Source organism: Silene latifolia, chromosome 11 (assembly GCF_048544455.1).
Source record: "Silene latifolia isolate original U9 population chromosome 11, ASM4854445v1, whole genome shotgun sequence".
In the NCBI taxonomy this organism is placed as follows: Eukaryota; Viridiplantae; Streptophyta; class Magnoliopsida; order Caryophyllales; family Caryophyllaceae; genus Silene; species Silene latifolia.
The window spans coordinates 176,007,489-176,027,664 of NC_133536.1; positions in this window are offsets into that span (position 1 = coordinate 176,007,489).

Below are 20,176 nucleotides of genomic sequence, written 5' to 3' on the forward strand. Positions count from 1 at the left end.
GACCTCCTGTTCCGGCTGGGGTTATCTTTCCGATTATGTCAATTCCCCATGCAGAGAATGGCCAAGGAGATGTCATCGTGTATAGCAACGAAAGAGGTACGTGTTGTACATTCCCGAAGATTTGGCAATTGTGGCAATGTCTCACGTATTTGATGCAATCAGATTCCATGGTGGTCCAATAATATCCTAAACGTGTGATTTTCTTTGCCATCATGGGCCCACTCATGTGAGGACCGCATTCTTCGTCGTGGACTTCTTCCATCAACTTTTGTGCCTGTGAATGATCAAGGCAACGTAAGATTACACCAAGAGGTGTTCTTTTGTATAATTCTCCTTGCATGAGGATGTATTGGGAAGCTAGTAGGCATATAGCACGTTGTCCCCTTTTGTCCATATCCGGTGGATAGGTACCATTAAGCTTAAAGTTCAAGATTGCTTGGAACCAGGGTTCCTGCGTGATTTCTTCTTCATTGGTGATTTGATGGACATAAGCCGGTTCTGACCGTCGTTCGATACACAAAGGCATTTCTATCATGTGGTCTGGCATATTTATCAAAGATGCAAGTTTCGCAAGAGCGTCTGCAAATTGATTTTCCTCTCGAGGTAGGTGTAAGTATGTTACGTGGTCAAAGAATTGAGCCACTTGGTCTATCCTAGCCTGATAGGGTGCAAGGCTTTCGCTTCGGATTTTCCAGGATCCTGTAACTTGGTTGATGATCAGAGATGAATCCCCATATACTCGGAGGTTTTTGATGCCTAAGCTTACTGCCGCTTGTAATCCAATGAGACAAGCTTCATACTCTGCAGCGTTGTTTGTCACCTCGAAGTCGAGTTTGACAGCAATTGGTGTATGCTCACCTTCAGGAGAAATGAGCAACACTCCTATTCCGAATCCTCTTAAGTTTGATGCTCCATTAAAGTATAGATCCCATGAGTCTACGTCTGTTTGAAGTATGTCCTCGTCGGGAAATGACCAAGTGTCTATGGTTTGTGCGTCGTTGATAGGATTTTCTGCGAAGATTTCGGCGACGGCGCGACCTTTTATGACTTTTAGTGGCACGTATTTGAGGTCGAATTCTGAGAGCATCAGAGTCCACCTTGCTAGACGTCCGTTGAGGACGGGTTTCTCGAAGAGGTATTTGACTGGATCCATTTTGGAATATATCTTGACGGAGTAGCTAAGCATGTAGTGACGTAGCTTCTTCGTTGCCCACACAAGAGCGAGGCATGTCTTTTCGAGTTGCGAGTATTTGCACTCATATTCCAAGAACTTATTACTTAGATAGTAAATAGCTCTTTCTTCACTTCCTACAGTTTGAGCTAACATAGCACCCATGGCAGTTTCAGTTACTGTGAGATATAAACCAAGAGGTTGATCTCGTTGTGGCGGCATGAGCACTGGTGGTTTAGCCAATATTTCTTTGATTCGGTCGAACGCCTTTTGACAATCATCATCCCACATGGTGTGGTCTGTTTTCTTGAGTTTCTTGAAGATAGGCTCGCAAATCATGGTAAGTTTCGATATGAATCGACTTATATATTGTACCTTTCCCAGGAATCCCCTGACTTCTTTTTCTGTTTGAGGCTGTGGCATTTCGATCAGAGCTTTGATTTTTGAGGGATCTATTTCTATACCGCGTTGGCTGACGACATATCCCAGGAGTTTTCCGGATGTTACCCCGAATGTGCATTTTTGAGGATTGAGTCTCATGTTGTACTTTCGTAGCCTTGCGAAGAACTTGCGAAGGTTTGCAATGTGTCCCTCTCTTTCCTTGGATTTGACGATCATATCATCTACATATACCTCAACTTCTTTGTGCATCATGTCATGTAGGAGTGTGGTTGCGGTGCGTTGGTATGTAGCTCCGGCGTTGATCAATCCGAATGGCATTACTGTATAGCAATATGTTCCCCATTGGGTGACGAATGCGGTCTTGTGCATATCTTCCATGGCCATCTTGATTTGGTTATATCCCGCATATCCATCCATGAAGGATAGTAATGCGTGGTCTGCGGTATTGTCCACCAATATGTCAATGTGAGGTAGAGGGAAATCATCTTTTGGACTTGCTTTGTTTAAATCCCTGAAGTCAACACAAACACGGATTCTCCCATCCTTTTTGGGCACAGGTACTATGTTAGCTACCCAGTCAGAGTACTCGGAAACTTTGATGAACCCGGCTTTGAATTGTTTATCCACTTCTTCTTTAATCTTTAGAGCCCATTCTGTCCTCATTCGTCGAAGCTTTTGTTTCACAGGTTTGAAACCCGGCTTAATCGGAATTCTATGTTCGGCAATATCCCTGTCGATTCCTGGCATGTCTTTGTAGGACCAAGCGAAAACGTCTTTGAATTCATTTAGGAGGTCTATGAAATCGGCCCTTTCGGTAGAGCTCAAGGTAGTCCCTATCCTAAGTTCTTGGGTTCTAATTCGGTTCCTACGTTGATGGGTTCGGTATCTTCTATGACTGGTCCCCCTTCCCCTTCCTGTAATATTTCTTTGGCTACGTAGGGAGGTACTTCGGTCAAGTCTGGGTCTTGGTCATCCTCAGTATCATCATAAACAGAATTGCACTCGAAAGAACACAGAGAGTAAGCAGAACCTGATTTATTCATATTAAGATTTGAGTAAAGTTGAAACAAAGAAGCCAACTGATCCATGGTCAGTGGCGGCAAAGGAACAATGGTGGGGCATTTCCCGAACTACCGTGACTACTCGAGGCTAAGCTAGGAGAAACGAAGGGAGTGGGGATGACAACAGGAGTAGACTCTCTAATGACTTCTCTAGACTCCGACTCCGACTCTGACTCTGACTCCGACTCCGACTCGAACTCGTCGTCTTCTGGTTCTCCTTTGAACATCTCTCCTTCTCCAGTAGTGAGCTTGAAGAGTCTTCCTTGGTTGTTGGTCCATTTGATAGATTTTCTCCATCCTTTCTCGCCGCTTTGTGTCGATTTACGTGATTAACGCGGTGGGGTTGAAGCGATCGTCTTGAAGTACCATAGTAATGATCTCATCTGCGCGGGCCCTAATGAATCGGTCCTCTCCAAACAATAGGCTAACAGCTTGTTCGTCGAAGCAAGGTGCTTGACGGGTTTTGACGGTAGGAACCGTTTCGGGAGGAATGAAGTAGCAATCGTGAAAGATCTCGATTCCGGCTAACTTCCTCTCAAGATAATGCCAAGGTTCGGGAAATCCATGAAAGAGTTCTGAACTTCCTTCTTGAACGAAGTATCCATTTAAAGTGGGGAGATACGGCCTCATTTGGACTCCGACGTACTTGCGATTTTGGATTTGAGCGAGCATTTTGAGAACTTCTTCAGCTGTGGGTTTGTATCCTAGTCCAAGTGGTATCCTTGTCGAGTTGCCTTTCTTGTATGGTGCGAAAGTGTTCTTCCGGATTGGGTTCAAAGGCATTCCAGGGAAGTATCCCTGGGATTTGAGTATGTGGTTGACCACCAAGTTGGAGTAGGGATTATAGTATAAGGGCGCCAACTCACTTTCTATGACGTTCACACTTTGGAAGCCCCCAAGTTCGTATATGGGATCTGCAAGGACTTGATTGTTTGATTGCTTCTCGATTATTGCTTTGATGGGTGACGAAGTGATCGTCACAACTTTGCCATTTAGTGGGATCTTGATCTTTTGATGGAGGGTGGATGTTACCGCTTTGGAAGCGTGAATCCAAGTCCTTCCTAGAAGTATGTTGAATGAAGCTTCGATGTCCACTATTTGGAAGTTAACTTTTCGTTCGATTGGCCCCGTGGCTATGGTTAGGCTAGCGAGTCCAACCACTTTTCGTCGTGTACCGTCATATGCGCGTACACCTTGATTGGTGGGAGTCCAATCCGATTCCTTCATGCCTAGCTTGTATGCCGTTTTGAGGGGTATGACGTTAACCGCGGAGCCATCATCTACCAAAGTCATTGGCACATTCTTCTTTAGACAAATGACAGTGATGTATAGAGCAAGGTTGTGACTAGCACCAAAAGGTGGCAAGTCTTCATCTGAGAAAGTAATAGGATTACTTAACCTCGGTGATTCTTGGAAGACCAAGTTGACTACATCTTCGGGAGTGGAGTTATGTCCTACATTCAATTTGGCCAAAGCTTGCAGTAAAGCTTGGCGATACGGAAATGAGCTTGCCACTAGTTGCCAGGCTGAAAGATCAGCCTTTGTTTTCTGTAATTGCTTGAGCAAATGATCAGTGGGGTCGTCTTCGTTGTCATTTGGTGTGATGACGTTGGTTGGACCATTTTGAGTGGTGCTTTGATATGGGCGACCCGAACGAGTTAGGTGATCCACATCTTGGTCTTCACCATTTTGGACTATTTCCTTGACCAAGGAGTTTTCAATGAGGTATTCGTCTTTATCGTCATCGGCCCAAACCCCATTGACTGTAGCTAGTTCTTTCGTTCTCATGATATCACTTTCTAGTCGTATGATTTGATCGACTAGTGCATCGACCACGGCGACTACTTCTTGCATAGTAGCATTTTGGGAGAAGATCAATGGTACACGTTCTTTAGGCGTTGTATTGGGATTGCGTAAGGTCGTTACCATGTTTTCTAATTTCCACACTTGTCTATCTACACTCCTTGCCCATGCGATGAAGTCGGAAATGGTAGGGGAGATGGTAGAGTAGAGCCTTTCTTTCTCAATTGCATGAATTTCATTTTCGGTGGGAGAAATGAGATGTGAGCAATCTAAGGTAGATTCGTCACTTGTAATCACTAGAACTCCAAGAGGATTCTGAGTGTTGTTGGGCTTACCTCCTGGTGGAATTGGAAGTCGACCATCTTCGATCATATCTTGAAGCACGTGTTTTAACTTGTAGCATTTTTCTGTGTCGCGCCCTTTGCCCCTATGGTATTCGCAGTAGGAGTTTTCATCCCAGAACTTGGACTTCTTTTCGGGTTCGGGAGTAGGTCCAATGGGTTGGAGTTTACCTTGCTTCATTAGTCTTTTTAGAGCGTTGGAGTACGTATCCCCAAGGTTTGTGAACTTCCTTGGTGGGCTAGTCTTCTTGGATGGCTCGAGAAGGTTAACTTCGTCGGTCTTGCTAGTAGAGCCGTATGAACGACTTGTGGACCCTTGATATCCTCGACCTACCGTTTTGGACAGGAGTCCTTTGCGGGTGTCATCTTCAATTCGTGTCCCTAGTACGGTTAAGTCCTTGAAAGTCTTGATGTTTTGATATCTCAAATGATTGGCATATATGGGCTTGAGATTATCCACGAACTTTTCCACAAGAGTGGCCTCATCCGGGCGTTCAACTAGTTGAGTACTAGTCTTCCTCCACCTACTTAGGAAGTCGGTGAACCCTTCTTTGTCATTTTGGGTAAGAACCTCTAGAGTACGCATGTTGACTTGTATCTCGGCATTATCCGCGTATTGTTTCGAGAATTCGATTGCGGCGTCTTCCTAAGTAGCGACCTTTTTGTGATCTAAAGTGTAGAACCATTGCTTTGGAATGGTGTCAAGAGATGAAGGAAAGATCCTTAAGAACATCTCGGGTTTGATGCCTTTGATAGACATGTAGTCCTTGAAGGCGCGGATGTGGTTCAAAGGGTTCTCATGTCCTTTAAACTTAGGGATATCCGTCATGCTAAAGTTAGTGGGTAATTTGGAATTGACGGCTTCATATTTGCGATTGTTCTCCCTATAGATATCATCCCCCTTAAGGTACATCAATTGTTCCTCTAGGTATTGGAGTCTTTTCTCAGCTGCGGTTGTCCCTATGATTGGATTCTCATCTTTAGACTCGTCATCGGAGAAACGTAGTACTTCACTTTTAGGGGGAGGCAACTTCCCCTCTACATCAAAGATACGGCCTTCGATAAGTTCAAGGCGGTCATAGGTTTGTTCTTGAGTGATTTGCATTTGGGCTATCGCGGCAAGGATTCGATCATTACTTTGTTGAATTTGCTGGAGGTTTGTTTCATCACTTGACCCAGGCATCTTGGAAACTGGATAAGAGATCGACGACGAATCAAAACACGATCGACCATTCTATCACGCTTGCTAAAAGAGAAAGATTTTGACTCGTGAAGTGGGTGTGTGCCACTTGTGTTGAGTGAGTTTCGAAAAAAGACAAGGTCTTTGAAAATGTGTGTCCTAGTCAACTGTAGTGTAGTTGTAGGAGTGGACTCGAAGTGAGGTTTTGAAGTGGGCTTGTGGCCCGAATTTTGACTTGACAAACGGACAGAGTTTTGACCGGATTTTGCGCTAATTAAAGGCCTACTTTTTCGAAAATATTGTTTGAAAATGAGGATTTTGATTTTTTTGAAAATTCGTCATGGTTTTGTTTAGAAATGGTGATCACGTAAGGTTTACACATTTATACAAGCATTATAACGGGATGCTGAGTGCATTTAAAAGGGTTTTGGTTTAAGAGGGTGGGTTGCCATACCGAACCATCAAACCCGAAGTCTGTGGAGAGGCTCGTGCCAAACAAGAGTAAGGCCGATTCCTAGTCCATTTCCTCAAGTAGTGAAGGCCCTTGATACAAACACGAGTAAGCATCATGGTATGGATGACGTCAATCGCTATCCATCCTTAGGCCCAAATAAGAATTAGGACCGTTTAGACGGGACAATTGGTCGAATGGGTTGGATTGGGCCTAGGAAGGCCGAATAAACGGTCTAGGAAGACCGAGTTATGAAAAACGACAATTGTCTTGTACAAACTTATTCCCTAACCTTGTTCAAGTTTCACCCTTGCTACACGTAAGTGTATATCCCCAGCGGAATCGCCAAACTGTGGACAGCAGGCCGCCCACGGGGGCGCTTGGTGAGAAACGAGGGACAAGCGTTTGCATTTTGTATGGAGTCGCCACCAATTTTTATGGGAAATTGGAACCGTTCGAATACCTCATGTCATGTCAAGACACAAAGTAGTGACATGAACACTAAGCAATCGTTACCCTTAGCATTCTATGTCTAGAATGACTCTCGTGGATGCCAATGAACACGGGTGCTCACGGAGATCTGGAGTAAGGGGTGAGGGTACGTATTAGGAAGCTCTTTTGATCGAACACCTAATCCCGCCCGCCTCGATAGCGGCCTCTACTAATGATTAGGGAAGTTTATTCGTACTCGATATATCGTCGGCTATATGCATGCAATGCAACATCCAAGTTTTAATCCTAACATGTGAAGAATTAGGCTAAGTCGGTTAACAATTAGTTTAGCAAACAATTAATGTCGAGGTAGGATTTAATATTGATTTACATGTGAAAACATACAAATGAAAGAAATAACTATGAATTAAAATTACAATAATTACATCGGGAAAGGCGATTTATGTCGAAAATACCTTTAAAACGGATGATTTGAGAAAAAGAAATAAAAGAATAAATTAAAAGAATCAAATAAATTAACGAACAAGAATTAGGATGATAATACGGATAATAGTCAGTTAATACGTAAGCTAATTAAACTAAGTCAAGGCAGAAAAGGAGTTCAGGGACAGAAATCATCCTGAACAAAGCGCAGCGAGAGATCGCGCCCTGCGGAAGAGGCGCGCGGCGATTCTTTGCGTCATTCCAAGGGTGAGTTCTGGCTGTGAAGCCGGAACTGCAAATCGTTAATGTTAATTGTTAATTTTAAGGATTGATTACGACAATTGACTCGGATGAAAGTGATTAATGGATTATTTACATGTGATTAAAGTCATAAAAACCGTAAAACATGGATGAGACGGATGTTAAACGGATTAATTACATGAAGGGTCAATGTTAATGAATGAAATCAATAAACAACTAAACAAACTAATTAATTGATTAGACTAAACATGATGAATATGACGAATTAACAATGAACACGGATGCAAATATATCAAAGGCAAATCCCAGAAACTCAATATGGAGGAAATTGAATCTCTAAAACTCGGATTGAGTATTAATGACGAAAACCCGCAAATATAGATTATTTGAGATTTAAGTCGGATTTATGACAATTAAAACGTGTGGATGAATGATGACTAATAATACACATGTGAAATATAATATTATGATATCGAAGAATTAACAAGAACAAACGAAACAAGTAAAAACACGAACGAATTAAAGAGAATAAACGAAGAAGAAAGGAAGCAGGAACTGCGGCAGCCTCACGAAGAGGCGCAGCAGGAACTGCGCTCCTTCGAAGAGGCGCAGCAGTTGCTGCGTCCTTTCTCGACGGTTACTTACTGGAAATCCGTAAAAACAGATTTTAACAAAGGGTTTTTAGAAATCAGTTTTAAACGGTATTTTCGACGTAAACCTTACAATTGATACGAAAAGTAAAATACAATAAATAAAGAGAATTATACACCCTCAGACTTACATGTTGACGGAACGAGATGAACTAAGTATCGACTAGTGAATGCTCGACGCGAATGCAAGGAAAGTGCCCTCGTAAGAAGAAAACGATTGAAACAAATTGATTAATTAAGGTTGATTGTGTGTAGTTGGTCAAATTGGTCGGTCATGCCACGGAGAGGCTGGTACCCGGAAGGATCCGAGCTTACGTGGTCGGAAGTCCAAGCACGTAGGCGCCAATTAGTAAGAACGAAGTCTAGAATGCAAAGGGAGAAGAGAAGGGCGGACACTCGCGTGAGAAATATGAGGAACGAAGGCTCCTATTTATACTAATCACACGGAGGAATAGGGTTTCGGAGACTCTTTGGAAGTGAATCTCGGAAAGATATAAAAAAGATACGTAAATCATGCAAAGAAGGGCCTGGGAAGAGGCGCAGCAGCCACTGCGTCTCTTGGAAGAGGCGCAGCGCCTGCTGCGTCTATTCCCAGGAGGTTTCCTCCTGCTGAAGAAAGATTTCCGCGTTTGAGTTATGGTAGGATGGAAATAATTCGATTATCTTGTGAATATTACGGGATATTGTTTGCCAAAAGATAAAATTTGGTGAAATATGGAATAGAAATATCCGGAACATTCCAGAACATTCTGACTCGGGATTTAACAATTATCAGAAAATGGAGACGGTTTTTGACCCGGACTCCGAATGTACTCTAATTACTGCCAAAACGACCGTATCCGGACGTAGATGACAACTAAGAGGTTGACATTAATATTTGAGCAAACACTTGACGATAAACTTACGAACTGTCACAAATCGTTCCGCGAATCAAACATGCGGCCCAATCATCACCGGGTGGTTTGCGAGAGGTGCAGAAACGAGGTGTCTACAGGTTGCGGTCCCCCAATGGCTATGTGGATTACTGATTGCGGCCGTAATATGGCAGGACTAGACCTTTAGGCTAGTCAAGTGATTGGTGATGTGACGGTGTTGGAGGATTGTATGTATTACTGCTGTTTCTTTATCTTATATTGTGTAATCAGTAACTGACCCTCTTTAATTGTTTTAAAAACTATGGTGATCTATTCGGGGATGGTGAGCAGTTATTGAGCAGGTATAATATGGATGCGCGAGGGATAGCTGGGCTTGAGTCATCATGAGTCGCTTAGAAGTCTTCCGATGTGTTATCAATCTTTACATTTGCTTTAGTTGGTTTTTGGATTTGGAACAGTTGTATCAGATTTATAGTTTTGGATTTTGTTATGTAATCGCTTTAAAATTATCTATTAAAGTACGTTCTGTTATGGTCAATTTGATATACAGCCTCGGGTAACCAAGATGGTAGCACTTTCATGCATTAGGTGTTCTTGGTAAGGCACCTTTGTGTATGAGGGTGTTACAAAGTGGTATCAGAGCGATGATTTTGGAACCTGTAACTAATGAATCTAATGAACTTAGAGAGTCAAACTAAAATGAACCCGGGTAGGAGTTGTTAGGACCTAACGCAAAGACTTGGGAGACGTCCTAAAGTCGTGAACTCGCCCTACAAATTTGAACCGGTCATTATGGGGTGTCATGGGATCGCTACGTGTTTACTATTGTTCATGTGCATATGTTGGATGAATAAGTGAGATGAATATGTTGGATAAGTATGTTGGATGAATATGTTGGATGAATACGTTGGATGAATATGTCGGATGAGAATGATGGATGAATTGGTGGAAAAAGATGAATAATCGTTGCATGATAATAAGATTTATGGTTAAGCATATTTTATAATGGAAGTGATTTTATAATGTTGTTATGTTGGTAACATTTGAATAGAGGATTTGATGTTGTATATTTTGTTATTGTTTTTATGTAAAGTTATAGAGTAAAAGCATGTGGATAGTACATGATTGATAAGTTAAATATTGTATGATCATGATGGGTGCTAGTGTTTGGCTTTTGTAGATAGTAACATGTGGTTAGGGATACTAGTTTTACAGGTATCGAGTCGCTTTTGTTTACTTTGTTGATGTTTAAGTTGTTTGGAAGAAAAAAAAACAAGTAGTTATGTTGTCCGATTATAGAGAAGTTGTCTTTAAACAGTTATAACTTGAGATGCATATATGATATTGATGTGATTCCACTTGGAGGTGATAGCTTGTTCTATTACGATTCTAACGTTAGGTCACAAGCCCGAAATGACCAAGAAACGAGTGAGATATGACCATTTTAAGAAAATTCGATAGTGCTGAGAATTGCGTAGGGTTGTAGATACCTCATTTTTACACCTCCCGCCAAACACCCAGTGATGATTGGGCCGCATGTTTGATACGCGAAACGATTTTATGACAGTCCATCAGTTCATCGACAAGTGATAGCTCAAACACTCGAGTCAACCCCTTGGTCGTCATCTAAGCGTCGACACGATTGTTTTGACAGTAATTAGAGTTCATTTGGAGTCCGGGTCAAAAACCGCTTCATTTTCTAAAAACCCGTTTAAATGCCGAGTCGGAATATTCCGAAATGTTCTAGAATTCTCTGGATATTTATTTCTAAAATAAAATTAATATGTTTAAGAAAATATATTTCTGTATTTTGTGTTTTAGGAAATAAGGAAGTGTATATCGACCAAAATTCCATAATTATTACGCGGAAATCTTTCTTGCTGAGGAGGAAACCTCTGGGAAAGGATGCAACATGTGATGTGCCTCTTCCAAGGGTCGCAGTGACTCTTGCGCCTCAACCCTAGCCCTCTTTTCACGCTTCTCAGAATATTTCCATGATTTATTTCCAAATCCGTGTCATTCCTAAACTCTCTCATGTGTTTAGTATAAATAGAGACCTTCGGCCTCCATATTTGGCACGCGAGTGTCCGCCCTTCTCTTCTCTCTTTGCATTCTAGACTATGCTATTGCTTTCAATGCCTACGTGTTTGGTCAATTGACCATGTAAGCTCATATCCTTCCGAGTCCCAGTCACGTTGCATAGACCGACCAATTTGACCAACTCCACTTAATCAACTTAATCAACTTAATCAATCTTTCTAAATCCTTTAACAAGGGCACTTTCCACGCATATTCGAGTCGAGCAATCACTAAACGTTAACTTAATCAATTTCGTTTCGTCAAACATGTAAGTTTGAGGGTGTAAAAACCTATTTATTTATTGTATCTTTTATTTTGGATCATTAATGTAAGATTTATATCAAAAGCACGTTCAAATCCGTCTTAAAAATTGATAATTTTAAAACCTTATTTACAAAACAGCGGAAATCAGATGTTGAGAGGAAACACAGCAGCAGCTGCGCCTCTTCCCCAGGCTGCCGCTGCTCCTGCTCTTCTTCTTATTCCTCGGTTTCCTGCAATTTTTCCCTTTTCTCTTATTCTTTCGTTCCTTTTGTAATTTAAGTATATAAAATTGTGTTTTAACTAATTATTTTATTTACAATGCATAATTCGACATAAATCCCTTATAATTCAATATTTGCGGGTTTTCGTCATCTATTCAATCCCGGATTTGAAAGGTTCGATTTTCTCATATCGAGTCTTTAGAATTAGTTATTTGTACATTGTTTTCTTTTTTTCAGTTTACCAAATTTAATTCCGTTTTCAAGTTCAAAGTTTCGATCTTTATGAAATCCGACTTCGTATAATAATAATTATGTAAATCGCTGTAATACTTTATTTAAACTCATTCTCTAATCTTACTTGTGACAATATTAGTATACATGAACATGTTAAAACACTTCAACTGGAGTATAATATCAATGATCGATCTTAAATTTACCAACGAACAATAACTGACCCGCGGTTCTGACTTTACAGCCAGAACCCAACTCAAGAACAGACGCAGGAAGTGTTGCGCCTCTTCCCTGGGACGCAGCAGATGCTGCGCCTGTTCTGGGTTGGCTTCTGTCCCTGAAATCTTTATCGCTTTAACGTATCTCTTAATTACGGTATAAATCAACTATTATTTCGTATTATCACCTCTAATCTGCCGTATTTTCATATTTTATTTAATTTCTTCTTTTCTTTTATTTTCTTCTTCGAAATCCCGTTGTGAGCGTGCTTTTGACCTATATCAAATAACATTTGTAATTATTGTAATTTTAATCATTGTATTTCATTTATCGTAATTATTTTTATGTATGACTTAATTGTATGACATTCACATGTAATTAATCTAACTTCCTACTTCGACTCATTATTTTCTAAATTACGTGTTAACCGACATAGTTATTTCACATGCTAGGATTAATCTATGTTTGTTGCATTGCATGCATTACATCGACGAGATATCAAATATGAACGACTTCCCTAATCATTATTAGAGGCCGCTCCCGAGGCGGGCGGGATTAGGTGTTCGAATTAAAGAGCTTCCTAATACGTACCCTCACCCCTTACTCCAGTTATCTCTGGGCATCCGTGTCCATTAGCATCTTCGAGAGTCATTATAGACATAGAATGCTAAGGGTAACGAGTTCTTAGTGTTCATGTCATTACTTTGTGTCTTGACATGGTGCGAGGTATTCGAACGGTTTCCAATTTTTCCTCAATAAATTGGTGGCGACTCCACAAATGCAGGCTCATTCAACCTTTCACTGACTTCAATGCCTCACAAATCGGTAACGGCCCATGACGTGCTTTGGCAAACCAAGGTTCCGTGGGAGAAGTGTCGCCGCCTCGAAACCAACGTGCGGTTCCGCACGGCGCGGGTGGCTCATGTCCACAAGGGTACTCGATTGAGTAGCCCTTACTTGATCGAGTCCACATCTTGGTACTCGATCGAGTATCCCTTACTTGATCAAGTAGACCTGGTAATTTATTTTACGTGCTTCTGATCTTCACCTACTCAATCGAGTAGGCTGTACTCGATCTAGTGACCCATATATTGGTCTTATGCTTATCTTTTTTATCTCCGTGCATGTCATAATTTTTTAAAGGCGTTCTTTTACTTCTTTATGCATTGTTTTACCTATGTGTTGATCCTGATGTGTAAGTTACCAGATCTTATGATGTAAGGAGCAGCACTTTATGATGGGTATGAGTTTGGTGGGAAGGACATGGATTATACGTGATTGTTATGGATAGTGGAAAGAGGAAGGGAATATTGATGAGTTTAGTGAGATAATGAGCACATTTGGTGAGGTATGGTGAGTGATATGGCCGCAGGTTAGGTAGAGTAGTGATAATCGTACATGGTCAGAGGGGTAGGTAAGTCTGAGGAGTGTGGGAATGGAAAGATTGAAACGAAGGATGTGAATAATGATAACTTGAGATGTGTAAGGATTTATGGAGAGAGATGGTTAGGATTGTGATGGTTAAGAATATATGTAATGAAAGGTCGTTGTAGAGGGATAGAGAGGAGTGGTATATAGTGAACTTAGATGGAGTTATGTCGCGACATGGATTTGTAGATAGTGACTGAGTTTGGGGAATTTGGATTATTAAGAGGTGAGACTAGTGAGTAATTCTTTGGGCAATTAACGGTATGAGGTCAATTTTTGGTTTTCTAGGGATACGAAAAGGAGATACCACTAATTGTAGAGTAACCGTTAGTTGTGTGGACTTAATGGTGACAAGTGTGAGTGAGTAGTATGATGAGAGAGGATCAGTGAGAAGAAAGAGTGAGAAGACATTGATATAAATTAATGGAATTTGAGTTATGGAGCAACGAGAAGGTAATCGGATTACGAAAGAGTTAGCTAGAAGGAGAAAGGAGATGAATTATTAATTGGTATTATTGAGTGAAAAAGGGGAAAAAAGGATGGAAGTAAGCTGAGAGAATGTTGACCGGAGTTAAGGAGCATGAAAGTAAGGAATCATGGAGGTGTATGATGGCATCATGAGAGGGTGTGAGTTAATGGTTATATAAGAGTTTTAGGACAACATGTGCCATGAGTTTCGAATAATTAAGGAAAGTAAAATGTTGGTAAATTATATGCACGATATGAGATTTTGGTGGTGAGTTGGGTAACGATACAACCTAGGACAGAATTGGAATGAATGCTGAGGTAAATTTTGTTGACTAATTTGTTGTTTGTTAATTGGGATGTTAACCGAAATAGAAATGAATTATTATGTTTAGGGGTAAGTGAAAGAGATTTGTTATACGAAAGATGGTGGTGTAGTGATGTTGTTACTAGTGGTTAAGGATGACGTGAAATAGAGAAACTAACCGTCCTAGTGAGGTTTTATATTGTGGAGGCCAAATTGGTATATATGGTTACGGGGGAGTCTAAGATGTGGTTATAGGAGGCGGTTGCTAGTAGTGAGGTATTAATGATATGGTTACATGTGTCAGGTGGTGGTATTTATGCGACAGGAGAATGAGTTATGTAAGGCATATGCGTTTAAGCTTGGGTGAGAGATTCCCATCAACAAGTGGTAACTTACGTGATCGGGATTGGCTAGTTAGATTCGATTATGGGTCTATGATGTGTGTAAGTGTTTGTATGAGGTTCTGACCTCGCGAGTAGTGGTATAATGCGATAGTAATAAAGTTGTTATCTGAGTGCTCCGTAATATATATTGGGTACGGTAACCTAATAGGATGATATTCAAAAAGTAATAGTTTGGGTGATCTGGAATGGCTAATTATACTTATATGTGTATTCATGATATATGTAAGTGATAGTGTGAGGTTTCTACCTCATAAGTAATAGTATGGTTGATATTCATAAAGTTATTATATGTTTATTCCGTGTAATATGTTGCGTTGTGATCTAGTAAAGCGGTTTTAAGAAAGTTTTCTTGTCAAGAAAGTTATACTGAGTCAGTGTTTATGGGATTGTATAATTTTTGGTGACTATCGATGTGGTTGTTGTGCCTCAGGTGGCGATCCGGGCATGGTACTTCGTGTTGTGATGCGGGTACTTTAGCGCTACGGTATGGCTGTCGGTGGCGGTGCTGTGATGTCGTCAACGGTTGTGGTGGAGTAGACAAGATACTTATGAGATGAGTTTTCGAAAGTGTATACCAGTTATATAGATTGTTGTTTTGTTTATTGCTGTTTCTTGTGAGTTTTGTTTGGACATATAGACTGTTGTTTTGTTTTTTGACGTGTCTTACAAATTTTAGCTTGGGAGTGAGGGTAGTGTATGATATGGAAGAGAGTTACGCATGTGGTCATTGTTGTCATGGTATAGTTATATTCTGTTAATGATATACGGTTGTGAGAAGTTGTTAGAGTACTTTGGATCTTGTTTTAGATGAGGCATGAGTTGGCATAGTTGTGGCAAGCGATTTGTAGAACGTGTGTTCTAAGCTGGAAGCGGCAAGTTGTTTGTAATATTTATTAGGACAGTAAGTATATGGTGTTTGTGGTATAGGTTAGGTGGTGTGCCGAATGAATTGAGGTATGAGAACTGTTAGAGTAAGCGAGCCTTGGATATAGGAATGGTTGTAGGTGTTGAGGTTATAGGCGGTTTATCATTGATGCGGTGGTGATAGGGATAATGACAATATATAGCTAAGGATCTAGTATTAGTGAGTCACGAGGATGTAACATTTATCTTAAGCGTATTAGGATGCGACAAAGAGAGTTTGATGGTTGTACATGTTGTAGTATAATTGGAAGTTTTAGTGTTGGTGTAGAATAAAGGATGGATTTGTGGTGTGGTTTTTTTTTATTAAAGGTAATGGCAGTGCTTGTAGTAGTATGTCGATTATGAGTGTAAGCAAACTTTGATAGTGTTGACAGTTAGGGTGATGATATTTATGAGTATGAGTAAACTTCGAGGACGAAGTTCATTGTAAGGGTGGTAGAATGTAACATTCCGTTTGGTGGTTGATCTCGCTTGGTGGATTATCTTGATATTAGATTTGCTAGTGGATAATATGTTAGTGAGACGGAGCTAGCGACGTTTGTGAATGGTATTCGGTAGTGTATGGAGTTAGTGTCGAGAGGCTATAATGTAGTTGATACGATATCGTGAGCCATGTTATGGAGGTAGACATAGTTGGTGGAGTTAGTGTTAAGAGTTCATGTTTTATAGGTTGGGTTCAAACTTCGGGGACGAAGTTTATTTTTAAGGAGGGAAGACTGTAATACTATAGTTTTATGCGCTGGTGGGTACTCTATTGAGTAAGGCTTACTCTGTCGAGTAAGTGAGTTTTGAGTACGAAACAGTGTTCTGTCTTATGGGTACTCGATCGAGTAGGGGCCACTCGATCGAGTAAGTCACTTACTCGATCGAGTAAGTGGGTTTTTACGGGTTATTTGCCGGGTTTTGATAGCAATGCGGGGACGATATAAAAATACTTTTCGTCAGTTTCTTTCCACTTTTGCCCTATTCTAAGTTTCACAAGAGATAAAACAAAGTTACGTTGCTCTTCTCTCTCTCATTGCTATAAAATCCTAAAGCTCGAGTTGTCGGAATCCTGAGTTCTTTACGCCGTTGAACCGTTGCATTGTGGGTAAGATCCTAGTACGGTTTTTATATTGTTTCGTTGATTTTTGTTTAATCCCTAATTGGGTTATTTGAGGGTTTGGGTGTATTGTTGGTTTAGATGGTGATTGTATGATTAATAGGAGGTGATTTCGTAGAGGAACGTTTTTGATTCGTTGTTGTGACGATTGTGGTGATTGCATTTCCAGGTAGGGTTTCCTACTCAGTTATTGTTTACATCATACGAGATGGTTGATTGGTTTGTCATTGTTGATTGTTCATTAATAGCATTCGTCTATATCGTACTGGAATTGGTAATTGTTGATGTTGTAGTTGGTTGTTGTTGTTTGTCTGTGGTTCGCGAGGTGCGCCCTTGGCTAAGTGGTCACTTGCGGGAGTGGCTTCATGCCCTTGATTCACCCCTTGTAGAACCCGCCACAAGAGGGGATGTGCACATTAAGGAACATGGATTTGCGCTCGGTACTGATGAGCGGGGCTTATGTGGGAACGGCTGCGCCCCCCCACTCACAGTGTGGATTACTGGTTGCGGCCGTATTCTGGCAATGACTAGACCTTCAGGCTAGTCAGGTGATTGGTGATGTGACGGTGTTGGGGGATTGTATGTATTGTTGTTGTTGCTTTATCATATATTGTGTAATCAGTAACTAACCCCGATTAATTGTCTTAAAAACTGTGGTGATCCATTCGGGGATGGTGAGCAGTTATTGAGCAGGTATAATATGGATGCGTGAGGGATAGTTGGGCTTGAGTCATCACGAGTCGTTTAGAAGTCTTCCGTTGTGTTATCAAACTTTACATTTGCTTTAGTTGGTTATTGGATTTGGAACAGTTGTATCACATTTTACAGTTTTGGATTTTGTTATGTAATTGCTTTAAATTTATCTATTAAAGTACGTTCTTTTATGGTCAATTTGATATAATTGCCTAGAGTAACCGAGATGGTAGCACTTTCATGCATTAGGTGGTCTTGGTAAGGCACCTTGGTGTATGGGGGTGTTACATGCACATGACACATATTTCAACTTTTCATGCCTAAGGAACGGTCTCTTGTCCCGATAAGGTTCTTTGAATGATGGGATGGACTTGGTGAAAACCAAGTAAGAATGATGGGATTCATGAGCTTATTTAGGTGATAAGCTTGATGACTTTTCAAAACAAATTTGACGTGGTTCCTCCTTGAGGGGGTATTGAAAGGATTCATAACCCTCTAATTAAACTCTTTTAATTATTTATCTAAATTACTATTGATTTAGATGATGATCTAGTGCAAGCATAACATAATATAAAATAGAAAAGTAAGAACAATGTTCCTTACATTTGTAGAAATCGATTTAGGGCACAAGTCAGGACTCCTTCCCACACTTCTTCTTGAGCTACAAGTTAATGGATGATCCTCCAAAATCCCAATAGTAGAGATTCTCCTCTTGATAGCACCAAGACTACCCCTTAAATCTAATAATATATTAACTAGATATATTATTAGAGACCTTAAGTTTAATCTAAATATTATTTCTTATTACTACTGATACGTGCCTAATGTATAGTCTTTTTGGCCTATTTTAGCACGTATTTCTATGCATTTATATACTGTTTTTATAGTATTTTGCCCCGAATTGGCTACTTTGGTGTATTTTGTCCTTTTTGTAGGGATAATCGCGGAAGTAGCGAAACCATGCTCCATTTCGTCCTTTTTGCATGCATTTAGAGGAGACGGGATTGTCTCAGAGTGAGATGTTGCACTTAGAAGTGTCGTTGCACGCATTACGAGGCATTTGGGTGAAGACGTGAGCTGAATTGAAGACCCAGGTGGTCTATCGAGCTGATTGGTGGTCTATCGAGCTGATTGGTGGTCTATCGAGCAGCTTATAGGACGATCGAGTGGTCCCTAAGCTTTCCAAGGCTCGATCGAGTTACTCCTTCCTCGATCGAGTAAGTTGCATTTGACCAAGTCCTCGATCGAGTACCCTTCTGGTCGATCGAGGGGTTTCTGCTAAGACGTTGGTCGATCGAGTGGTTTTGCCTACTCGATCGAGAGGATTTCGACATTGTGGGCTTAATCAGTCCGTGTTTTCTTATTTCCGCATAAACACTTAGGGGTTTTAGCTATTTAACCTATGTTTTTACTAGGTTATTGGCATTCTTTTTACTATCTTTTTATCTATCATTCACATTAGAACTCCTACTACTTGGCTACGTTACTTTTTCTTCTTCTACTGTTGCTTGCATTTTGGGATTATTTCACTCGGATTTCGAGTTCTTTACGCCGGAATCGCTTAGATTGTAATCTCCTTTCTTCTTTAATAATAATTAACCTTCTGTTGCTTTCAATTCTTGTTATTGTTTTTATTCTTTCTTGCCCTAATTTCTATCATTGAATTTTACTATTATCTCGTTATGTATTCTGCTGGGAATTTACATGCTGTTAGTTTAACAATAGACATGAGTAGCTAATCTCCCTTCATGTTGGGATTAGGGGATCTGCGGTAGAATAATGACGACGTAGTGAATGAATTAGACGAATTGGTTAAAGAGACTCTGTCACTATAGCAATATAACTGTAATTCTCGACCTAGTTGAGTGCACGCTTCTATGTCACCCATTAATCTGGCTACAATTAGTCCTGGATCGAAAGATTGGACTAAATAGGCCTGCTATAAACAGATGAGACCCCTAAATGAGGACGAAAGTTAAGTTAGTGGTATTTTAGGGTGGGAAGTGGACCGAAAGGACCTTCTAATATCCGTCTCGCATTAGTTCGTCTGAGTCATTTACTGCTAAGTTGTTGAGCTACCGTAGTGAACCGAATTCCCGACATGTCTCCCTCTTATTGATAGTTTTAATCCGTTTTCTGCTTTACTGCTCTTACCTTATTTCTTTTCTTCCAACTCCGTAGTTAGAACCAAAAATTTAATCAACCCCAATTGTTACCATAGGATTAGAAATTAATAGTCAGTTACATTACCTCCCGAGGATTCGATACTCACCGCCTCTACATTTTTTAGTTGAGACCGTTAGGTTTATTTTTGACAGGTACGCGACAGACGTGTCAAATTTTGGCGCCGTTGCCGGGGAGGCAATTGTTTAAATTACTAGCTGTTTTATTTTTATTCCTTCTTTTAGTTTAAGGAACATCGTTCCTTAGACTATTCTCATATCTTGTCTGTAGTTTCGTCTTATGCGTAGGTCGCAAGGTGGTCCACTACTACCTTTTGATCCCGAGATTGAGAGGTCTCTGCACGTAAAAAGGAGACTATTTCAAGAGCAACAGGCAGAGGAAGAGCCTAGTTCTCGCGGCAGTTTTTACGAGAACGAGCTTTTCGAAGACAATCCATCGTCTTCTCCAGTTTCCAATTCATCACTTGAGTCTATCACTTTCCCGGAATTTCCTGAAATGGCCGAGGAAGCAACCATTGCTAGTCACTCCGAGCCCACAGCTGACAATCTCTATAAAGGGTTCGAACTGCCCGGAGATGCTAGGAA